Genomic DNA, 19,675 nt, shown 5'->3' on the forward strand with positions numbered 1-19,675 from the left:
GCCAAATAAGCATGCCAGGAGAGAACGTCATGCTACAGTGAGTGTTTAACTTCTCAGTGAAGTTTGCCTTATCTTGCACTCCAAGTCTTACCACAAGGGGTTGAAGAGCTGGTGGTGGAATTTAAGTGTGGGTGTAAAACCCAGCTGAAGGGCTGCTCACCAGCAGGAAAGGACTCAGGGTGAGATAATGTAGTTATTCCACATATGGGAAGGGTGTGGGGAAGCAACTTGAGTCTGTCTGTGCTTTTGGTAGCGTTCAAGTGCATGTGTAACTGCGCTGCAAAGGAATAGAGAGAGCTGAAACAATGTGCTGCTTTGGCAGCCTGTTTTTCTGGCAAAAGAGTATTATTCCTTCTTACAGTAATCAGTGGTCCCCCAGCAAGCTTGTTAAGTGGTTTGCCCAGATGGATAGCAATAACAGAGTTCACATCTTTGAGAGTGGATTTATTCAACAAGCAATGTAAATTAAACTCTCTGTGTTCTGTATAATAGAACAGTGATAAGTGAAGGCTAGACAGAAGGGAGGTGCCTGCAAGACCTTTGCATTCCTATCTTAGCAGCATTAGAAATCTTCCTTTTCAGCTTTTTTCTCATGTATATATCTTATTTTCTTGCTTCTTAAATCAACATAAAGCATAGGAAGGCTACAGCTAGACTCCTGTATTTTGTGAATTAGGTTATTGTTGGGGACCTCCTCTGGTCCCTGTCCAAAGGTGTGTTAGAATTTCAAGGGGATTTCTTATTGCTCTTAAACTTTTCTTTCCCAAGACTCAAAAAACTCCCAAGCTCAAAAACTAAAGCTAAAAATACCTAAAATGAATAGTCCAAAATGGGACAGAAAAAAGTTCTCAAGGTATGTTTAACAGGAAATAATTGTTCATGAACACACTAGATGAAAGTGGCCTTTAAAGATCGATTTACAAATCAGGTAATAACCCCACAGAATTCCCTTTGCTAAGAAGTGTGAGCAGCTCTCAGTACCATGATCTCAGTACTGAATCCATACTAAAGTTCATTTAACTGCAGGTGAGTAGCCCCTGCTCCATGAAGGAAGGACAGCCCTATTCCTGACATCTACAGGTTACCTGTTTACTGCAGGATACTTTTATTTTTCAGATGAGCCTGTGGTTACTTTATTAGCAACTGCTGTTCATCACTGAAAAGGAATTCCATGTAGGTGATCACAGAGTGCATCGAGGGGAAGTGGGGCCAGGAAGCTAAAATTAAAAAAAGCCAACTCTGTGGTAATGCTGTTGTGTGTTTTCTGTGTGGCTTTTCCTGTGTTCTCTTTGCTACACTAGAGCTCCTCCCTGCCCTCCAGATGATGTATCTAAACCGGTGGGGCCCATTCTCCTTTTAAATATGCATGAGAATGGGCCCATGATATCTTTGCCAAAGAGAAGCTTCAGCAGAAACAAAAGAAAATTCTTTCCCCAGAGACGTGGGGCGTGTTCTATCAGGAATGGAATCCATCTGTCTTCAAATGCTGGGATGGCTCCAGGAATATCTTCCAGCTACCCTGGGGTACTGTAATCTCATTTTCCTCTCTGCACCATTTGTGTTTATAGAATGAATTCATTCACAAAAGTAAAACAAAAAGCAGTGGGCTTCAGAAGGATTGCAAGTTCACAAGTCAGGGATTCCCCTTACCTCCTTTCATGCTATTATTTATGCAAGCCTCGTTCTCTGGAGCTACCCACAATTCAAAACAATCTATTTGCTTAATTGTATTATCCTTTAAGGAGAGGAAATTGAAAAATGGGGCCAGTCCAAGAGAATTACTCTGTCAAAAAACAGCTTCAGAAACCAGTCACACATTGCTAGGGGTGAAAATGCGAAACCATCAATCTTCCTAAACTAACATGTTGTCAAAGAAAAAAATATTCATGAATTGAAATGAAACAGGAAGACTTTTAATAGAAACTCTTACCTTAAAACATAATGTCTAAAATTTTTTGTAACTTGTATGAAGCTCTTGAAATATAGAAGGCCTGTGGAAGTTAGAATATTTAAAAAAATTCAGGTGTGGTCAAAATAGATGTTCATGTAAACTCTGCAGGAAAGAAAGAAAAAAAGAGGATCATTTCACTACTGTCAAAATTGGAGAATTATGTATGTGCACATAACATTAAGTAAAAAGGAGCAGATAAAATAAGACACGTTTATTTCCAGTAAATAATTTACATGATAAGGAAATGAATGGTGCTTATCTAGAGTAAGCCTGCTTGGAAAGAAACCAAAGATTGATCCTGGAAGGAACGTCATCTACTACTGCTAAAATCCCAGCAAATTTTCTTGTTCTTTCTCTGAACATAAGCTGCTCAACCTTGAGCCAAGTTAGAAAGGTTCTTTTGCAAACATATGAGCAAGCTATTATTTATCCAGACAAATAATAGATAAATTGTGCTGGCAGCTTCAATAGCCACATTTGCAAACTCTGCATGGGTAATTCCATAATTGTTCTAAAACCAGTGACTTTAGCTTTTATCAGAAACTGATTGTAAAACTAAAAAACAATTTTTGGGCAGTATCTAAGTGCTAAACCAGAATACTCAGTTGTTGGGAAATGCCAAGAGTTGCTGCTGGCAAGCTGTGAGGTATTTTACTGTGACCACATTACACAGATACAGTGTCATTACATCACACTCATGTACACTTAGAGTATGCCAACAAAACAGTGTAAAGCAAATGAACTTCTGGCCTCACATTAAGTCATTACCTGTGACTTAAGTCAGTGCCCATGGACATTTTTACAGGCAGAAATTTACCCATGAAAGCCAGCTAATATCAACATGAGTCAAACACAAGCATTCCACCTGGAGAGATGCATAGAGTAAAGGCTTGAAATCAATGTAAAACCAGATTTTTGCATTTAATTTTTTGTCATAAAGTGTGGGGAGAGAAACTGAGCAGTCATGATACTAAATGCTTAAGAACAACCATTTCAGGAGTGAAATTTTTACTGCAAGTGTGGGAGCCTTTACTCTTTTCTTATTTATATTGAATAGTCTGAAGTTTGATCTGAGTTACACACAAGAATTCACTTTCATTGAAATTTAAGTAGGGCATTGTATGATGTTCTTTGAAATGAAAACTTAGGCAATATTCTCTCAGAATTTTCTGAGAAATCATCTAGGGTCCTTTACCTGCTCATTCTTCCAAACTACCATTCAACAGCTCTGACAAAATATGGTGTTTCATACAATAATATATCTTTTTTAAAAATATAAGGCAACTTTAATAACAAAAGCTGTTTACTATCCATAACAACCTGGCTTCAACAACACATTTAAATGTTCAATTTTAATATCTGGGTGAATGAAGACACCTTGGACATCTGGAGAATTGTCAGGTCTCTTTGGCAGGACTACAAGAGGTGCATGTGCATGTCAAATGTTGTGCTGCCTTGTATTGTTGATCTTACTGCCTTTGGAATGCTTGTGGAATTCCTGGTAGGACATCCAGCACACGGAGTTTGCACACTGAAGACGCTGCTGTTACAGCTCTGGTTCCTCAAGAGAGACCCTCTTGCTGTGGTGTGCACAGTGTGAGCCTGCCCTGAGCTCCAGCTGCCACCTCCGTGCGTCTATCCACTTGAGAATGGTGGTTTCTCCACTGCTGTTTGCCCCTCCTGGTGCACCGAGGTGTGGGAGGAATGGGGTGATGCTAAAGGCACTCTGCCCTCCCTGCCAGCCTCAAACTCTATCTGCTCCTTATACAGCTATTAAAGACTGCTTGGCAGCTCCAGCCCATCTGCACTGTTCCTGTTGTGCTGAAAAGTCTCGGTTACACCGAAATTACAGAGGTTCATCCAATTTTCCTAGGAATGAAACTGGAAATGCTCCTTACATACAGGCAGTGGGTACAGTAAAACACATTTTGTTTTCATTTTCTGCTTTCCCCCCTCTTTGCTTAGGTTGAAGTCCTTGCACTCCAATTTCACATGTGAGTCTTCCTGTATTTTCCCTGAAGATTCACAAAACAGATGTTGCTGTGTCCTGGGTTATTTTTAAATTTCCCAGGGAGAAAAGAGGGGAGAAAGTAGAGACATGCTTCTTCCAATGAGGGAGAGGCACATCAGAGGGTGAGATAGTGCTCAGCAGTGCTTGGATTGTTTACACTGAAACTATTTTCTGGATCGTTTCCTGACATTATATCCTGTTTTGCTAACAGAGGTGGTTTTACCCAGTCACCAAATTTACATTTTCATTTACTTGCCCATTCACTTTTTTTTTCCAGATAACAATTATCCTTATCTGTCTTTTACAAATAAAAGTTAAGGCTGACTGTACAAAGTACTGCCCTGAAAGGTAATGCCAAAGACAAGCTTCTATGCTCTAGAAGTTGTACAGTGTTTTGATTGTCAAAATTGTTAAACATTTTAAATTACATCAAATGAAGATGCAACCATCAAATTCACCTTGCCACTGTGCAGGCTATGGAATATTTTAAAAACCAAAACAAGTTCACAGCACATTTCAGGAGTTGTAGGAATGTTAATCTGGACACAGGATTGAACCCCACCCATGCTCTGCCCAGGATGCAGGATTACTCATGCACCTATAATGTACTGCCATTTTCCTTCCATGTGTACACCCACTCTGATCCTTGACAGACCCCCTGAGTTTCTCTAGGCACTCCCTAGAGAAGCCACGGGGATTTCTCTTTGTCCTCTAAAAGAGGCCAAGGCATTGTCGTGACTATCATATCTAAACGGGCAGTCATGGCTTGAAGAAACTTATTTAAATTATTTATTAGCTAGTGGCTGTACCCACCACGTCCCTGGTGTTGTCCAAACACTCAAAAAGGATGCAGTGAAACACACCCTGCTTAAGGAAAGGTAGCTAGGTCTGCAAAATCAAGGAAAACACAAGAGTTTGAAGTATGAGCTGGTTTGTTTCCCCTTGTCAGCATCAGGTGGGGAACAAGGAGGCTTTGCAGGTACAGTCGGGGTCATTGAGCTGCTCGCGAATGTTGCGTGGAGAGAAGCACGGCGCTGGGAAAGCTGGCAAAGCAGCTGGCGACGGCAGGAATGGATCGCGGCACAGCCGAGGGACAGGGAGGCGAGGCGAGGCTGCGGCCCGGGAGGGGCCGTGGGCAGCAGCAGCGCTGTGACAGCCCGGCTGATGCAATGCCGGGCCACAGCAGACGGATGGATGGATGGATGGATGGATGGATGGATGGATGGATGGATGGATGGATGGCTGCTGCCGGCACACGCGGGGGTCCCGCAGAGCCGGGCCGGCCCCGGGTGCCCGCAGCAGGCACGGCGGGCAGGGCGCTGCTCTGCCTTCCAGCGCGGTGCCACCATCGCTGCTGCCCGTGTCACAGCAGCGGGGCGGGACACGGGACACGGGACACGGGACACGGGACACGGGACACGGGACACGGGACACGGGACACGGCGGGGACACACGGGCCGGGGGAGCCCGGGGAGGAAACGGCCTAAACTCCCTCCGGCTTCCAAGGGTCGTGCAGCAGGAGAGCCGCCGCCTGCTCGGCACCTTTCCTCATGGGGCGATGGTCAGTAACACAAAGACAGCTCCCAAAATCCCCTTAAGCAACCCCGTCGGTAAAAAATAAAGGAAGAGCCTCAGCTCGCACAAAGCTCCCCCGGGCCAGCCCCTCGCAGCACCCCGGCCGCGGCGGTCCCGCGTCAGGCACCCGGCGCGGAGCGCAGGCCGGGCCGCCTCCCCGCCGCCCCCGCCGGCGCTGCCCCCGCCCCCGGCCGGCCCCGAGCCGTGACGTGCCGGGCCGGGCCGGGCCGAGCCGGGCGGCGGGGGCGGCGCTCAGCGGCGCAGCGGCGGCGGCGGGGCTGGCAGCGAGCGGGGCGCCCGGCGCAGCACCACCACCTCCAGCAGCAGGTAGGGACGCGGCCTCCGGCCCCGGCGCCCCTCGTAGCCCCGGGGGAGGCTCGGCCCGGCCGCGGCGCTGCCCCTCGGGCACCGGGCAGGTGCGATCGGGGGCGAGGCGAGGGCCGGGCCCGGGGCGGCCAGCGCTCCGCTCCGGCCAGCGCTCCCGGGACAGACCTGCCGCGGCCGGGGCTGCTCCCTCGGGACTGCGCTTCACTTCCTTAAATTAACTGTCACGGGAATTCTTTCCTTTGTGCGCTTCTTTGGGTTTTGTTAGTATCGTCCTCTGTGAAATCCCATCCCTGCGGAGTTACAGCTGAGCTCCCCTCCTTGCTTCTAAAACATTCCTGTGCTGGTGGGATTGTCCTTGTAAGAGAAAATAGAATTTTTACAGCCTTTTCTGGCCGGACGCGATGTGGCTGGTAGTTCAGTGGAAAAACGCCTTCTGGAGTATTTCTGCTTGAAGTACTTTTGCAGGCTGCGGTTTGGAGAGCAGCGTGTGCCACTGTGATGTACAGCTAAAACCCAGTACCCCGTTCCTGTAACTTGTAATGCATAATTCCCGTGCATTACTGAACAGGAAAACTTAAAAGGGTTCGTCCCCTTAATGGTCTAGAATACGACTTGCAGTGCAGCAAATGCGTTGTTGGTGCTTGTCTAACACTTGGCTCTGAGGTTCTGAACTAGTAAATGCCCCCAGAGGCCTGCAGGATGGAGTTAGCTGAACTGGTGGCTGGCTGCTTCTGTAGAAGGATGGTGGTTGTCTGTTTCAGCGAGTGCTGCTGCCTGCCAGCCCTGTTTCTACAAAGGAAGGAGAAGCAGTAAGTCGTGACTCGCGCCCTGCGGTGCTCCCGGAGGGAGCAGACCTTTGAGGCGACCTAATTCCTTACAGTTCAGTTGGCATCGCCGGGCTGCGGGCGGCCTATGGACCGGCTTCACAGCCATCCCAGTACAAAGGTTGGCCACGGCACTGAGGCTTCCTTCTGTTGCAAGGGTGACAAATTAACAGGGTGGAGATGAACTCGGGAGTTAAGTGTCATCTGCGCTTTTAAAATTTATTTTTTGGTGGAAAAAAAAGCCTAACAAAATTAGAAATATTTTAATTTTGAAAATGTTAATTTTGAAAGTTTAAAAGTATAAGCAAATGTCTTGCAGTATTTGTTTAAAATCTAATAAAAGTGCTAACACGCAAGTTAACTCTTAAATGTATGGTTTATAAAATAACTGCATAAGAAAGATCTCAGTGTTGTTGAGGTGGGAGAGTAAATATCCGAATTATCAGAGCACGAGCTCCAAACCTTTGTGATGTTGCTTTTGATAATGTAGAAATTAAGATTTAGCTTGACAGGATCTTTAATGGAGGTGTTTTTAATGCGTCTCAGTTAATAAACTATTTAGTGTAGGCACAGTTATGCCTTTGACTGTAAAACTATAAAGCCAGCAATGCAAACGTAAAGGCAGTAAACTTTTCTGTGAGGCTGAACGACTTTCTGAATAAAACCATGTCAGTATTAGTTTGCAGAAATTCTCAGTTGAACTAATTTCCCCACCCCCATTATTTGTAGTCAGAGGGGGCATTCCTCTATAATCTGCACTAAGTACTGTGTCCTTCAGCCTCCGGCATTGCCATGTGCCTTTGTTTTGATAATGGGTCACTATTTTGACCCATTAACAATAATGTTCTCATAAGGAAGGTGAAACAGTGCTTTCTTGTGCCTGGTCTGCCAGGGTAGAGAAGTCTTTGTGACCCAATCTAACCTTGTATTTTTGTGGGTTATTTGATAACAGTGGTCTGAGGAAAGATTTCAGGTTTTAGAAATTTTGACAGTCTTATGAGTAATGTGGCGAAGTAGAGTAGGGGCTAGCTTTTTATCAGTACAAAATGTGAAAGCACACGATTAAGCTGGCAGATTCAAAATGAACAAAAGGGGTGTGTTTCTGGTTTTGACCCAATGTGTGGTTAGTTAAGCTTTAGAAATCCTTTCTGAAGCATGTGGATATTGAAAGTTTACAGAGACTTGAAAAGCAGCTGGACAAATAAATGGAAGAAAACTCACTACGCCTGACTTGTACGGAGTACCTCAAGTAGCTTAGGGAGTCACCAAGCTGAGCAAAGGGCTGAGACAATAGACTGGGGAAGTACTGTCAATTATTTATCAAATTTTTATATTAATTTCAGGCATTGACATAATGCAGACAACAGACTTATGTCTGACCCAGTAGGGCTGCTATTATGAAGATCATTCAACTGAAGTAAGTTTTTGAGAACAGCTGAACCAAAGAGACCAGGTCTAGAGATAACAACTCTAGGTGATAATCTCCGGAAATGATTATGAGTCACCATCAAACATCAGTTTAAGCGCTGCTGGAGGCAGTCCTGGCACCTTTGTACTTGTTGACATTGATGTCTTTGATCACCAGAATTAGCACAAAATCTGAAGGAGACCAAGTAGGGCTTTCAGACTGTTTTTGATGCTCTTTGGAGGACAAGAGGTTTCTGGTAAGTTTGAAGGCAGTATTTGAATACAAGGTACTATTTTCAGGAAGAAGATCCCATAATGCAGATGGTTAAAGTGACTTGGCAGCAGCACCATGGAAGCAGAGCTGAGGGTTATGTGGGATCACAAGAAGCACAAAGGATGCAGTACTGTTGAAGTCCAGCATTTAGCTTTTTGTGCAGCTTAATTAACGGAATAATGTGTTCAGTTTTGGCCACAGCCTGTTAAGAAAGATAAACTTAAATGTCTCTGTCTACCAGAAATGGTCACCAGGGCTTAAGAAAGTTTTGGAAAATGTATCTGCAGAGAATATGTGTGTTTGGAAGGTGTGTTCCACAAAGCTAGATGAGCTCATTCCCAGCCGAAAGAGATGAGATGAAGAGACAGGAAGATGCTGGAATATTAAAATTAGTGAGAAGTGGTCTGTGTTCTTCTGTCAGTGACTGTATCAAAAAAGATGAAACTAGTTTGCACCAGAGACTTGATGAAGTTCTTAAAATCTGTTATGCCTTAGGGAAAACTGAAAGAAACTAAGGTTGTGCAATCCGATTTCTGCAAAGGTTTTTGAAAGTCAAATAGGATTTGTGTTAAGGATATATTAAAAACATTCCTCAAAACTGTTTCATTTGTTCTCATGCAGGGGCTTAAGCTCAATGATTTCTTCAGGTGCTGTCCATATTTGGGCTTGAGTTTATGGGGAAAAAATAATTTCAGTCCTCAAAAGATGAACATCTTTCAGTGGCTGGTCATCTCATGTTACAGCTTAAGGCATTTGGTTTTAAAATAATTAGTATTGAGGCAAACTACTGTATTTGACAGCAAAATGTTGTGGTTTAGGAGTATAGCCTGTAATAATGTAGGAAATGTAGGTGTACAACCATACTGTGATTTAAACCAGGAAAATCAGAGGGATAAAACCTGAGGTATTCATCATCTACTCCAGAATATACTCTGTGTGGCTTCATAACTTGTGTCCTACTGTTACAGCATCTTTGGATATGAAAAACTTTTAAAAAGGACTTTCTGAAGTCCTAATTAAAAAAAAAAAAAAAAAGGTCAAATACAGTGTTTATCTTTTAAAGTATGCTAGGGATTTTACAATGGCAACATTTTAACATAGCTTGCTATTTAAGGTTCTACTTTGTTACTTCTTAGAATGACTGACTGTCTTAAGTTTGTAGTAAATACTAGTGACAGTGACTTGTGTTTCTGAAGTATTGGTAGATACTATATCATTATAAAGAACACAGAAAAATTTAGTTTTTGAACTGATGGCTGTGGATAACTCTTCCCCTTCCTTCAAAAAACCGCAACAAAATTAGCAGTTTTGCAAAGCTGAATGAGAAGCATCAGCAGCCTTCATGGTTTTTACTAAGGCTCTGATGTCAAGAAGAGGGCACATAAATCTGTGGGCACTTTAGTGTCTGGTAGAATGATTTCTGTAAGTAATGACCATATAAATTTAATGTATGTATTTTATTGTAGAAAGAAAACTAAAGCTTTTGATAAGTGACTATTTTAGAACACCTATTCAAAAAAACCTGATATAACACTTACTCAAAAAACCTGATATTATGTCAAAGCAAGTTCTTGTTTTGCTGTTGTTGTTGAGATGTGTGCAGAATCAGAGCACAGGGGATGAGGCTGAGGAGGCTGGGTATGTTTGGTCCTGCTGCTGTGCCACGGTGCTGCAGCTCCAAGGCAAAGCCTGTTGCCATCTGTGGACAGCACAGCCTGGCCTTGAAAAGGTGGTTTGGGACTCCTTGGTGCACCTACACACGCTGACTTCTTCCTGCTGAAAAGGGAGTTGCAGCCAGATGACATTTAACTTGCAGATACAGTGCTGGCTGCTGCTCCTGTAGGCATGTGTGAGCTCTGCAAGCTAAATTGCAGCTACTGTCAGTAGCAAGGCATGCATGAAAGCTGGATTAAGTGTGGGTTGGTGTCTGGCTGCTGTGGCTGTGCTGCAAGTCATACCCAGGCGTTGTGTCACTCCTGAAGCACTTCTGCCAACCAAGGGACCTTCCTCATACGGTGAATGCTGCTTCTCCCTCTGCAAGTGTGTGGATGAAGGGCAGTTTCTGCTTGCTCCAGGGAATGAGAGATGGATGAGGCATCTGGAATTAGACTTCACTTCTTGTTTGCACAGCCGCTGTGTAGAATGTGGCCAGTCTCCAAACTGGGATCTGATCCTTGCAGTGCCAAATGGAGGTGCTGTGAACGCTACCAGAACTGGGGTGGCCACATCTGTATCTGCATCTTTTAGGGCTTGATCTACTCCCAGAGAAATTAAAGAGAAATTCTCAGTCTTGAGCTGAAAGTCTGAATGAGCCTTGGATTTGTAAATGCTCAACAGAAGGCCTTATTTATCATAAAAGAAAACTTTTTTTTTTCTTTTTTTAAGCAACATCTCTTAAGAGAGTTTACTGAATTTATTTTGCAAAGGTAGTTAAACAGACAATTAAATTAAGAGTATTATTTACATAGTGGATAATTGTTTCACGAGCAAATTTGTTTTCCTTGTAATTAACAAGACTTAGCGGACTGCTTTGAAATTTGTGGAGAAAAAAAAAGAGAAGTAGAGAATTTAACAAAGCCAGTTGTTCACAAAAATCTCTTCAGTATTAGCAAGGTCTCTGGCTGCATTTTACAAAAATAGCAGCAACTTTCTGAATTATATCTCAATGTTTCTATGGATCCTTCAGGCCTGAGCTGAAGCCATGGAAATATTGTTGCTTTTTGCGTTTTGAGCAAGTTCAGATCTGTATGGTCAAGAGCTCTATCCCTCTCGTCTGCTATATTGTCTTTGTTGCCACGCACTCAACAAAGTTTCATTCTCAGTGTTCAGATCCAAAGGAGCCCAGCTATAAGGTGATGATGTAGTGCTCTGTATGGGGGAATTGATAGCAATAAACCTCTTTCACCAAGTCCTCTGTGCCCAAGATACACAGTTTTGCTGTGTCTCCTTTTGTCTTGTCGGGGTGAGCTCCGTGTGCAGGCACACCAAACCTGCTTATTGTGGCACTCTGCTTTCTTTAGGGGAGGCATTGGAGAGTTTTGAGGGAGGATGCTCTGTAGCTGCTCATCTAATTCAAGGTTTAGCAGCGTGCAGCAAGCTTTTCTTGATGTTGGCCTTGCTTATGCACTGCAAAGTTTCCAGGACAGGGAGCAAAGCATTCAGGAATGAAGAACCTGACAAACATTTTTGATGACTTCAATTTTAACAGTTCTGTAGGGTTGCAGTTTTGTGAGAGGTTGGGCTGAGGTAATTGACTGCTGGACCCTGAAAGGAGAAAATCCTAATGACTGCATCTTCTTTGCCCTTCCCAGCATTGAGGATGGTCATGGGGCTCCTTCATACCCCAGTGCAAACTGCTGGCCCTGCAGAAAGCAACAAATCCCATCACCTTTCTCTTTTCCATATCTGTGCTGCAGAGGTAGCATAGCAGAGATAGGGGAGGCAGACCAGGGGTGGTAAGTTACTGCTTTTCAACTCACCCTCTCTCAGGAAGCCACAGTCTATGTTTTTGCAGTCTCTTAGACCTGTGTAACCTTCATTGCCTCTACCAGAAGTTAGACAAGTGCTTCCAGAGCCCTTTGCAGAGAGAAATACAGACATAAAGAGTATATGTAGGGAATTTAATAGAATCAGAGAATCACAGAAGAGCCTGGGTTGGAAAAAACCCTAAAGAGGATCTAGTTCCAAGCCCCTGCTGTGGGCAGGGACATCCAGGCAGAGTCACACACACAGAAAGAGGCATAGAGTAGGATGAAAGAGGATTGTAAAAGATCATGGACTTCAGCGGGCCCTAGGATAATATGGACTTTTATTACTGTGTAAAGATAAAAACACTTAGGTTTAGCACATGTGATGGTTTTGAGGGTGAGAATGAGTTTATTTTATGTGTGTTTGGTTTTTTTTTTTTTTAATTTTTCAATCATTGTCTCATTTTCTATGCTCCTATTGAGTTATTTTTTCAGTGTTTGCCAATGTGCATGTGACAATGTGCAAGTGGCATTCTGCAGTGGATTCTATCATCTCTCTGCTCTACAGCAAGGAGTGTTACTTATGTGGACATGCCAGGAATGATGCTGTTCCTCCTTCTCTCATACTCATTGTCTTGCTTTTCAGTGAGTGTCCTGCTGGGCCTGTCAGTCCTCCTCTTCTGATTTTTTCCAGAATAGAGTTTCTAATGGTTTTTACAGATTATAGTAGCTGATCTTCTTTTGGCTGTGGTTAAGAGCATTGCTTCAAATTTCAAAGTTCTTGGGAAACAGAAGAGGGGTGAGGTGGGCTGTTGTAGTTGTGTTGAATTGGAGCTGTTGGGAACAAAGCACTCCTGTTTCTTCTGTACACATGTGTTTTTGCAGATGGTGGGATGCTCTCTGTCTTCATTTGTCATCCCATTACAGTACTCTTGCATCTTCTCAAACACCTGAAATTGGTTATCATCACACACCTAATCTTGGATTATTTGGACGTTGAGATAGTGTTTGGTTCACTCCATGAATGTCCTCTATTAAAATTTTTTCTCTGTGGATGTTCAGACATGCATTATAAGCTTTTGAAAAAGTCTTGCACCTTAGTATTTTTTAGATCATTTATGCAAGAACAAATTTTAGGCTTAAGGGGAAGGATGTTTTTTTGAAATGCCTTTTGTGTCATATTCTGATGGTAATCTGAAACAAATTTTAGATCTTCTTTTATGTTTTGCTGTAAAGTTCTACATACTTTCAAAGGCAAAAGGCTATTTCTTACTAACCCAGAGAGAGGAATCTTAGCCATGAAGTTTCTTAGTCTTTTATGATGCTGTGCAAGTCATGTCTTGCTCAAAAGGTCAACACCCACAGATCATGATTTTTTTTACAGTTCAGTGGTCTAAGTAGCTGCTTTTCTTGTGGCTGTAGGAATCTTTCCTATTTTCAATGAACATGCAGTCTTTTGATGATATGGCATCTGATGCTATGGGTATTTCTGGGTTGTGTGCTAAATGACATATATATTCAACACCAAAGCAGCAACAACAAACATAAATAATGTGTTGACCATATACTCTTACAGATTATTCTTTTTCAGTTTACATTCTTGCAGCTTTTTCCAATTTTGCATACATGTATGTATTTTTGTGAAATATTACATCAGATTTCTTTTAACTTGGAACTAAAAATAGTTTATTTTAGCTATTGTTGGAGTTTAGCTTCTTTGTTTCTGTTGCCACAGAGATCTGTGTCTGTTCATGTAGTAGTCAGCCTAGCAGGGGTTATAAAATATAAAGTTGATTCATAGATTTTTTTAATTGCCCTTTGCAGCTTCTGTTACAGTCTGGGATCAGTTACCGATCTCTTTAGAAAGAGATTTTTTTTTTTTTTTAATGCCTTAAAAAATGCAGTTATATTATTTCCTGATATTTCTGTTTGTTTTTATTTAATAAAAGCTTGAGATTCTGAGTAAGTAATAAGTACTGACTACTTGAGTACCTAGGATGGAAGTGGAAATTTATATGGTTTTAAAAAAACCAAACAGCTGTTTGAGATGAGTAGTTTTCAGTATTAATCCTGGTCCCTTTACAAATCCCTTTGGGAGAAAAAAGGGCAGACAAAAGGCACTTCATGTCACTGGCGTGTTTACTGAGTGACTCTGCTGCTTTAGCCCAAGGGAGGAGGTGGAAGCAGGGGAACGGCTGCCGGGAAGAGGGAGAGAATTTTGAGGTGAGCTCCTTAAGAAAGGTTGAAGGGTGATGCCAAGGTGGGAAAGTCTGAGGAGCTGAGAGGACCAAAGGGACCCCAGCAAGAGGAAACACTTGAAGATTGTAGAAGAAGAGAAGTGCTGTTTTGATGGCTTTTGTGCAAAACAGGTTAGCATTGGGGGCTTTCCTTCCTGCCGTGCCTGAGTAGGACTTTGAATCCATGCTTTCCTCATCAAGGGTAAGATGCTGCCTGATCCCTGTACATGTCCAGGCACTGACCCTGGGTGTGCCTGCTGTAGGTGTAAGACCACGAGGCCTTGCAATTTGGGCTAAGTATTTCACCCCAAAACAGGTAAAGATTTTGGATTGACATCTGAAGGTGTGCTAAGGTGTGGTTAGTGGTAATTAATGAAAGCTAATTGGCTTATGTTTTTCTAGGACTCAGCATGTTCTCTCTAGCAGCCTCTCATTTCCATTGATCATCCTGTTGGAAATGTCAAAGTAGTTTTTAGGGGATCCAGGTAAGACAGGAGCCTTCTCAAAAGGAGCTTTTACTTCTCCCTTAAGTATATACAGTGGAGGAAATTTGAATGGGCAAGATGCAGCTGTGTGTGAAGCTGCTGTAGCTTTGTTTTGTTCAGTTTGATCAGCTGCTTAATTTTAAATTCATGGCCTAATTCTGTGAGGAACATTTCATAGGCAGGCAAACCCACAAAACTAACCAGTAATCTCCAGTCTGACAATGAAAGAGGCACATCTGTGTGAGGACTTTCTTCCCAGCTGTTTAATTTTATTTTGTTTCAGGCCTCTGTGTAAGGAAAAGCTGTGTAACTGTCACACATGTAAAGACAGAGGAGAACTGAGTTGAATGTGAAGTAATAGCCATATTTTTAGAAAAAACAATTTTATGTTGTGACAAATTAGCCTAGTAATATTAGCAAGCATCTGAACAATGTTTGCTGATTGGTGAGAGTGCTGTTTATTTTTGAAGCTTGTGTTTTAGCAGACTTCAGGTTGCTACCGTTGAAAAACAAGGATGGTATTTTTTACTTTTTTTCTGACAAATCATTTCCCTCAAGCATCTCCTCCAAGTGGTTGGACTATGCTGTATTTCTAACATGAGCTAAAAGCTTTACTAATACCTAGGGAAGTAAAGGAAAACTATTGTGCCTTTTCTATTGTTATACTCCTGTCAAGGTCTGTTTCAATACTAACAAGAAGAAAATGTGGGAGGAGAATGAAGGGTTTTTAAAAGTCTTCCCTTAGCTGAGGAGCATTTCTCCTTTTTCAGGTCCCAGGCTGTCTTCCAAGAGCTGGGACAGGAATGGCATGGAGCTTGGGTGCTGCAGGCTGTAGCAAGTAATGGGATGCAGACCTTGGTTCAGTGATAGCTGATATCACCTCTTTGCACTGTTGAATGTAATGGCAGTCAAATTTTGACCCAGATGCATGTGATAGCATTGGAGTTCAGCAGAGTGTAGAACATAATGAATGCTCCAGTGGATGTTGTTAGCATGTCACCTGGATTGGCTTCCTGGGTTGCATCGTGTCTTGCCCATCATTCCTCTGCCTGGATCACTCTGGTGCAATCTGGGTCCTTGGTGGTGCTTCCTGTGCTGGTATTTGTTGACAGCTTCACAGCATGTCTCCCTCTGGATCAGACTTATTTTTTCAGGATCAGCTTCTGCCCCTAAAGAATCCCTGTGTAAGTTATTCCAAGGACACAAGCCTTTTTAAAATTTATTTATTTATTTTTTCATTGATGTTACACTACTTGCAGGATATCCTGCCTTTTGTGTTTCACAACTTGCTGGCAATGGGAAGGATTTGCATGGCGTCAGATGAACATGCAGCTTCACATGCTTTTTGTCGACCGCCTATACCAAGACAGATTGCAAATGGAGTTTGTACAATAGAGCAAGTAAAACTGGCTGCATCAGTGTGGTTTGCTGAGGATGAAAGAGATGGTGGCTTTTGCTTTACTTATCAGCCAGGCTTGGTGTCTAGTCAGAAGTGGAGAGATGCAGGGCAGAACATGTGGTAGAAGCAGAATTTGAAGATTGGGAAGAGAGTTTAATCAAAATCTGTGTTTTCTTTGTTTTCTGCCTTTCCCTGTGGAGAATGACCAGTGTCATACCAGTTAGCACCGGATTGGGAATGGCTGTAATTACTTGAAAGCTGTCAATCTACAGTTAACCCTGCTCATCAGGCTGAGGTTTGGATAGTGATGTGGAGGACATATTTGCTGCAGGGAACATTCCTGTCCTGGCAAGCTTTGCTCATGTGTGCCCAGCACTGCCTGGGAAGCCCTGCAATGGAATGTGCTGGCTCTCCATGCGAGTCAGCAGGAAGGAATACTTTGTGTTGTTGCAGGCTATTGTGAGTTGCTGCTCTGCTGGGAACCCCTTTGGCTTTTCACAGTGGTCCTTGCACCAGATGATAACATGCTGAGCTTGTTCTGGGTCAGCAAAGCCCCTTGTCACCATGCCAAGAGCACCCTCACAAAGAAAGCCTGATGCCTTTTACCTCCTAAAATGCATCTGGATTCACTATATTCCTGGACCAAAGTAGCCATCAGTTTTCCTGTTTTGAAAAAACGGAAGTGGGGAGAATACTGTTGCTTTGAGATGAAGATCTACTTTTCAGGCTAATTTTAAGTGCAGCTTAATGTGTAAAGAGGAGGCAGTTTAGAGTAGAAGGGCTCAGCAAGGGGAGTAACTAGCAGACATCGAAAATTACAAATGCTGGTGTTGGGCAGGGTAGTGTAGGCAGAAGCAGCCACATGGGAAAGCATGATCTGGAGCAGTGCTGCTGAGCTGGGTGCGTGCTGGACAGGGGAGGCTTAGCAGGTGTGATTGACCTTCCAGGCAGAGCCTTGCTCAGAGGCTCAGCACAGGGCAGGATTAGCACAGCTCCACTGGCAGAATTTGTGCTCCCCAAAACAAAAAGGCATTTTAAGGCTGGGAGAAAAGATAAACTAAGGGATACCTAGAGTAAGGGAAGAAGCCAAGTATCAAAGAAGATGAAAATCATTCACTAAAATCAAAGCCTATCTTTTATTCTACTGCTGCAATAGAAGAGCAGGTCAGGCAAAAAATCAGTCCTCTGTCCTTTACCTCCCTGATGCGTTTCAGTATAAATCTAGTTCAAGAAACCCTTAGTAGTAAAAGCTTACAGGAAGGCTGCAGTAATTATTAGAGCACTTCCTGGGTGGCTCAGCCTTCATCTCCAAAGCCACACCTGGTGTATTAGGGCTTCCTATGCTGTTATTACTGTTATGCTGGATATGTTTCCAGAATGCTGTCAAAAGCTTCTGTATCAAGGGAGGGTCATTACACAGCCCAGGCTGCTGAATGTGTGGAGAAATTAGGTAAACGACAGCATCCAGTAAAACTTGAATGAGTTTTATAGAGTGGAAGCTGAAAAAGCAAATGCTTTTTTGAAATATAATTGTGTTTCTCTCTTGTACTTGAATGTCAGCAACTTTTGCCAACTTGTCACTTCTAAAAAAAAAGTTTATTATTTCTTAACAGCCATGCAGTGATATTTTTGTTTTAGGAAATTTAGATTTGTATTCTTCACAGGTCATAACACTGGGAAATTAGCCAGCATGTTTCACCCTTGTCTCTGAAGGCAGCAGAGAAACTGGATGTACAGGCATTTGAGAAGGCATTTGATTAATATTGTTTCCTTTACTGTTCCCAAGTTATTGGAGTTATTCAAGAGGCATGCATTTTTTTTTAAGTTAGAGTAAGCCATAACAGCCAGCAAGTTCTTTTCATTAATCACCCAAGTAAAGCAGAAGCTCTGGAAGCTGTGAATTTCCTCTCAACAAAGCATTGCTACCAAAATGCAATGTCATAGTTTTAATTTATTAATAGAAATAATAAGATAATTCTTCAGACTTTGTGTCCTTCAGTCAATAAAAGGAAGCACATAGTTTCCTGTAATTGAAGACAGGTATGCTATTGTGGAGGGTGGAACAGAACTCTTTGTAAAGAGAGGTGGAGGCTCCAGTAAGTAGTGTGACAGGTACTGATTCATTTGTTGATGCATTTTGCAAAATAGGTCTGTTGGCTGGTTGTGTTTTGTTTTGGCTTTTTTTTAGTTCAGTGTGTTGAAAGTTGTATCAGTTGGTCTGATCTGTACTACATTTTACTCTTTTTGAATTCAGTTTTTGAGTTCTTGCCTCAATACTTGACATAGGTCACTGGGAGGTAATTGAATCCCATGTGATGGTTGCTGTCTCAAAACCAAAGGAACTGGAGTTTTCTGGGTTCCTGAGGAAGCGCCTGACTTGTAATAATCCTCCAGGGTCTTCATCATGCTCACATTCTACACAATTATTTCTTTTACACTGTGTTTTGAACTTTTTCTAAGATGACCTTAAAAGATCTCTAATCATATGATAATGTGAAACAACTGTACTTAAAAGCTTTTAGTTTTCTAGTTCCCATGAATAACTCAAAATCAAAAACTCATCCCTGAGCAGGACTTTTTACTCTAGGAAAGAAATACAGGAAATATATGAGGAGTTTACTGTTGGCTTTCCCCTGCCCATCCAAGATGACACTCAGGTCATTCAACAGTGTGAAGAAATATCCCTCATGAAAGCAAATTTGAAACATTTCTGTTCACGAGGAGGAATTTGAATTAGTCATATCTAACTTTTGTATTGAATTCCAGATCACTGTAGCTTAAGCTCCCACAGAGCTCAAATTTCGGGTGAAAGAAAATATATATAAATATATATATCCATATATCTGAAGTAAAAATATATTTGCTGGAATATAGGAAGTGCTGAAGACTTCCAGACTGGAGTTCTAAGGACAATGTTTGAGTGAACTTGGCTTGCTGCACTGTAGACCACAGGTCCAGGAAGCTGAAGAGGAAGCTTTGTAAAGCCTTGGGACAGGGAGTCATCAGGTTGTCTTGTTGTGGGTCCACTGATGATAAGTTTCACATGACCTCACAATGACTGCACATGAAGTCTTTTCTTCAACAGCAGTAAGTCTCTTCTGCATTGCATTCCTTGTCTGTTAAAAACTAGTAATGTATTAGTTTTCCATGAAAAAATCAGGGACTGTTTTGTGGTTTGCTATTTTGCAATCAGCAGGGTGAGGGTCTTGCTTATAATCAGGAATGTGTCAGTTGAATAACGACTTTGTATTTGACTTTTTGAATTATTTTCTAGGCTTTTTCATTGACATCATTAACATTTCTGAGTCCATGGAATATCTGAAAATGCTGAAACCAGCCAGGAATTGCGCTGGTTCTCACATGTTTCAGTCAGGATGCACTAGTGCTTATCTTTGGCTGTGTCTGCATGTATACCAAAAAAACCCCAAAGAAGTTGCTTTGCAGACTAGGTGTGACATCTTGTAAATCAGATAGAGAAATATTAAACTAGAGAGAAAAAAAAAATTAGTCTTAATTTAAAATTTGTGCTAGTGGTTAAAAGTAATTCTTCAAAGCATTTTCAAAATTGTGTTTAAAATAGTTCCTGTTGCTAGTTTATTGGTTTCTGTTTCAACTGGCTGTGTATTACAGCTTTTTCTGCTAGATTGAAGTATTCTGTAGTTTGTTTTCCATGTAAATATTACATGTACTTAACCTGTCATTACATGACCCTTACTGT

General features: G+C 42.3%; 1 protein-coding gene across 2 annotated transcripts in view; it reads left to right on the forward strand.

Annotated features, from left to right (window-relative positions):
- Window positions 1–5,772: 5,772 nt before the first annotated feature.
- MYO6 (myosin VI) overlaps window positions 5,773–19,675 on the forward strand; it is a 101,742-nt gene continuing 87,839 nt past the window's right edge. Inside the window, exon 1 of one of the 2 annotated variants that reach the window (XM_056486907.1) lies at window positions 5,773–5,864. The gene's annotated coding sequence lies outside the window, so the exon portion shown is untranslated. The remainder of the gene's footprint in view (window positions 5,865–19,675) is intronic. The other variant, XM_056486909.1, reaches the window with a different exon arrangement.

The sequence above is a fragment of the Oenanthe melanoleuca genome, chromosome 3 (assembly GCF_029582105.1).
Source record: "Oenanthe melanoleuca isolate GR-GAL-2019-014 chromosome 3, OMel1.0, whole genome shotgun sequence".
NCBI classification, from domain to species: domain Eukaryota; kingdom Metazoa; phylum Chordata; class Aves; order Passeriformes; family Muscicapidae; genus Oenanthe; species Oenanthe melanoleuca.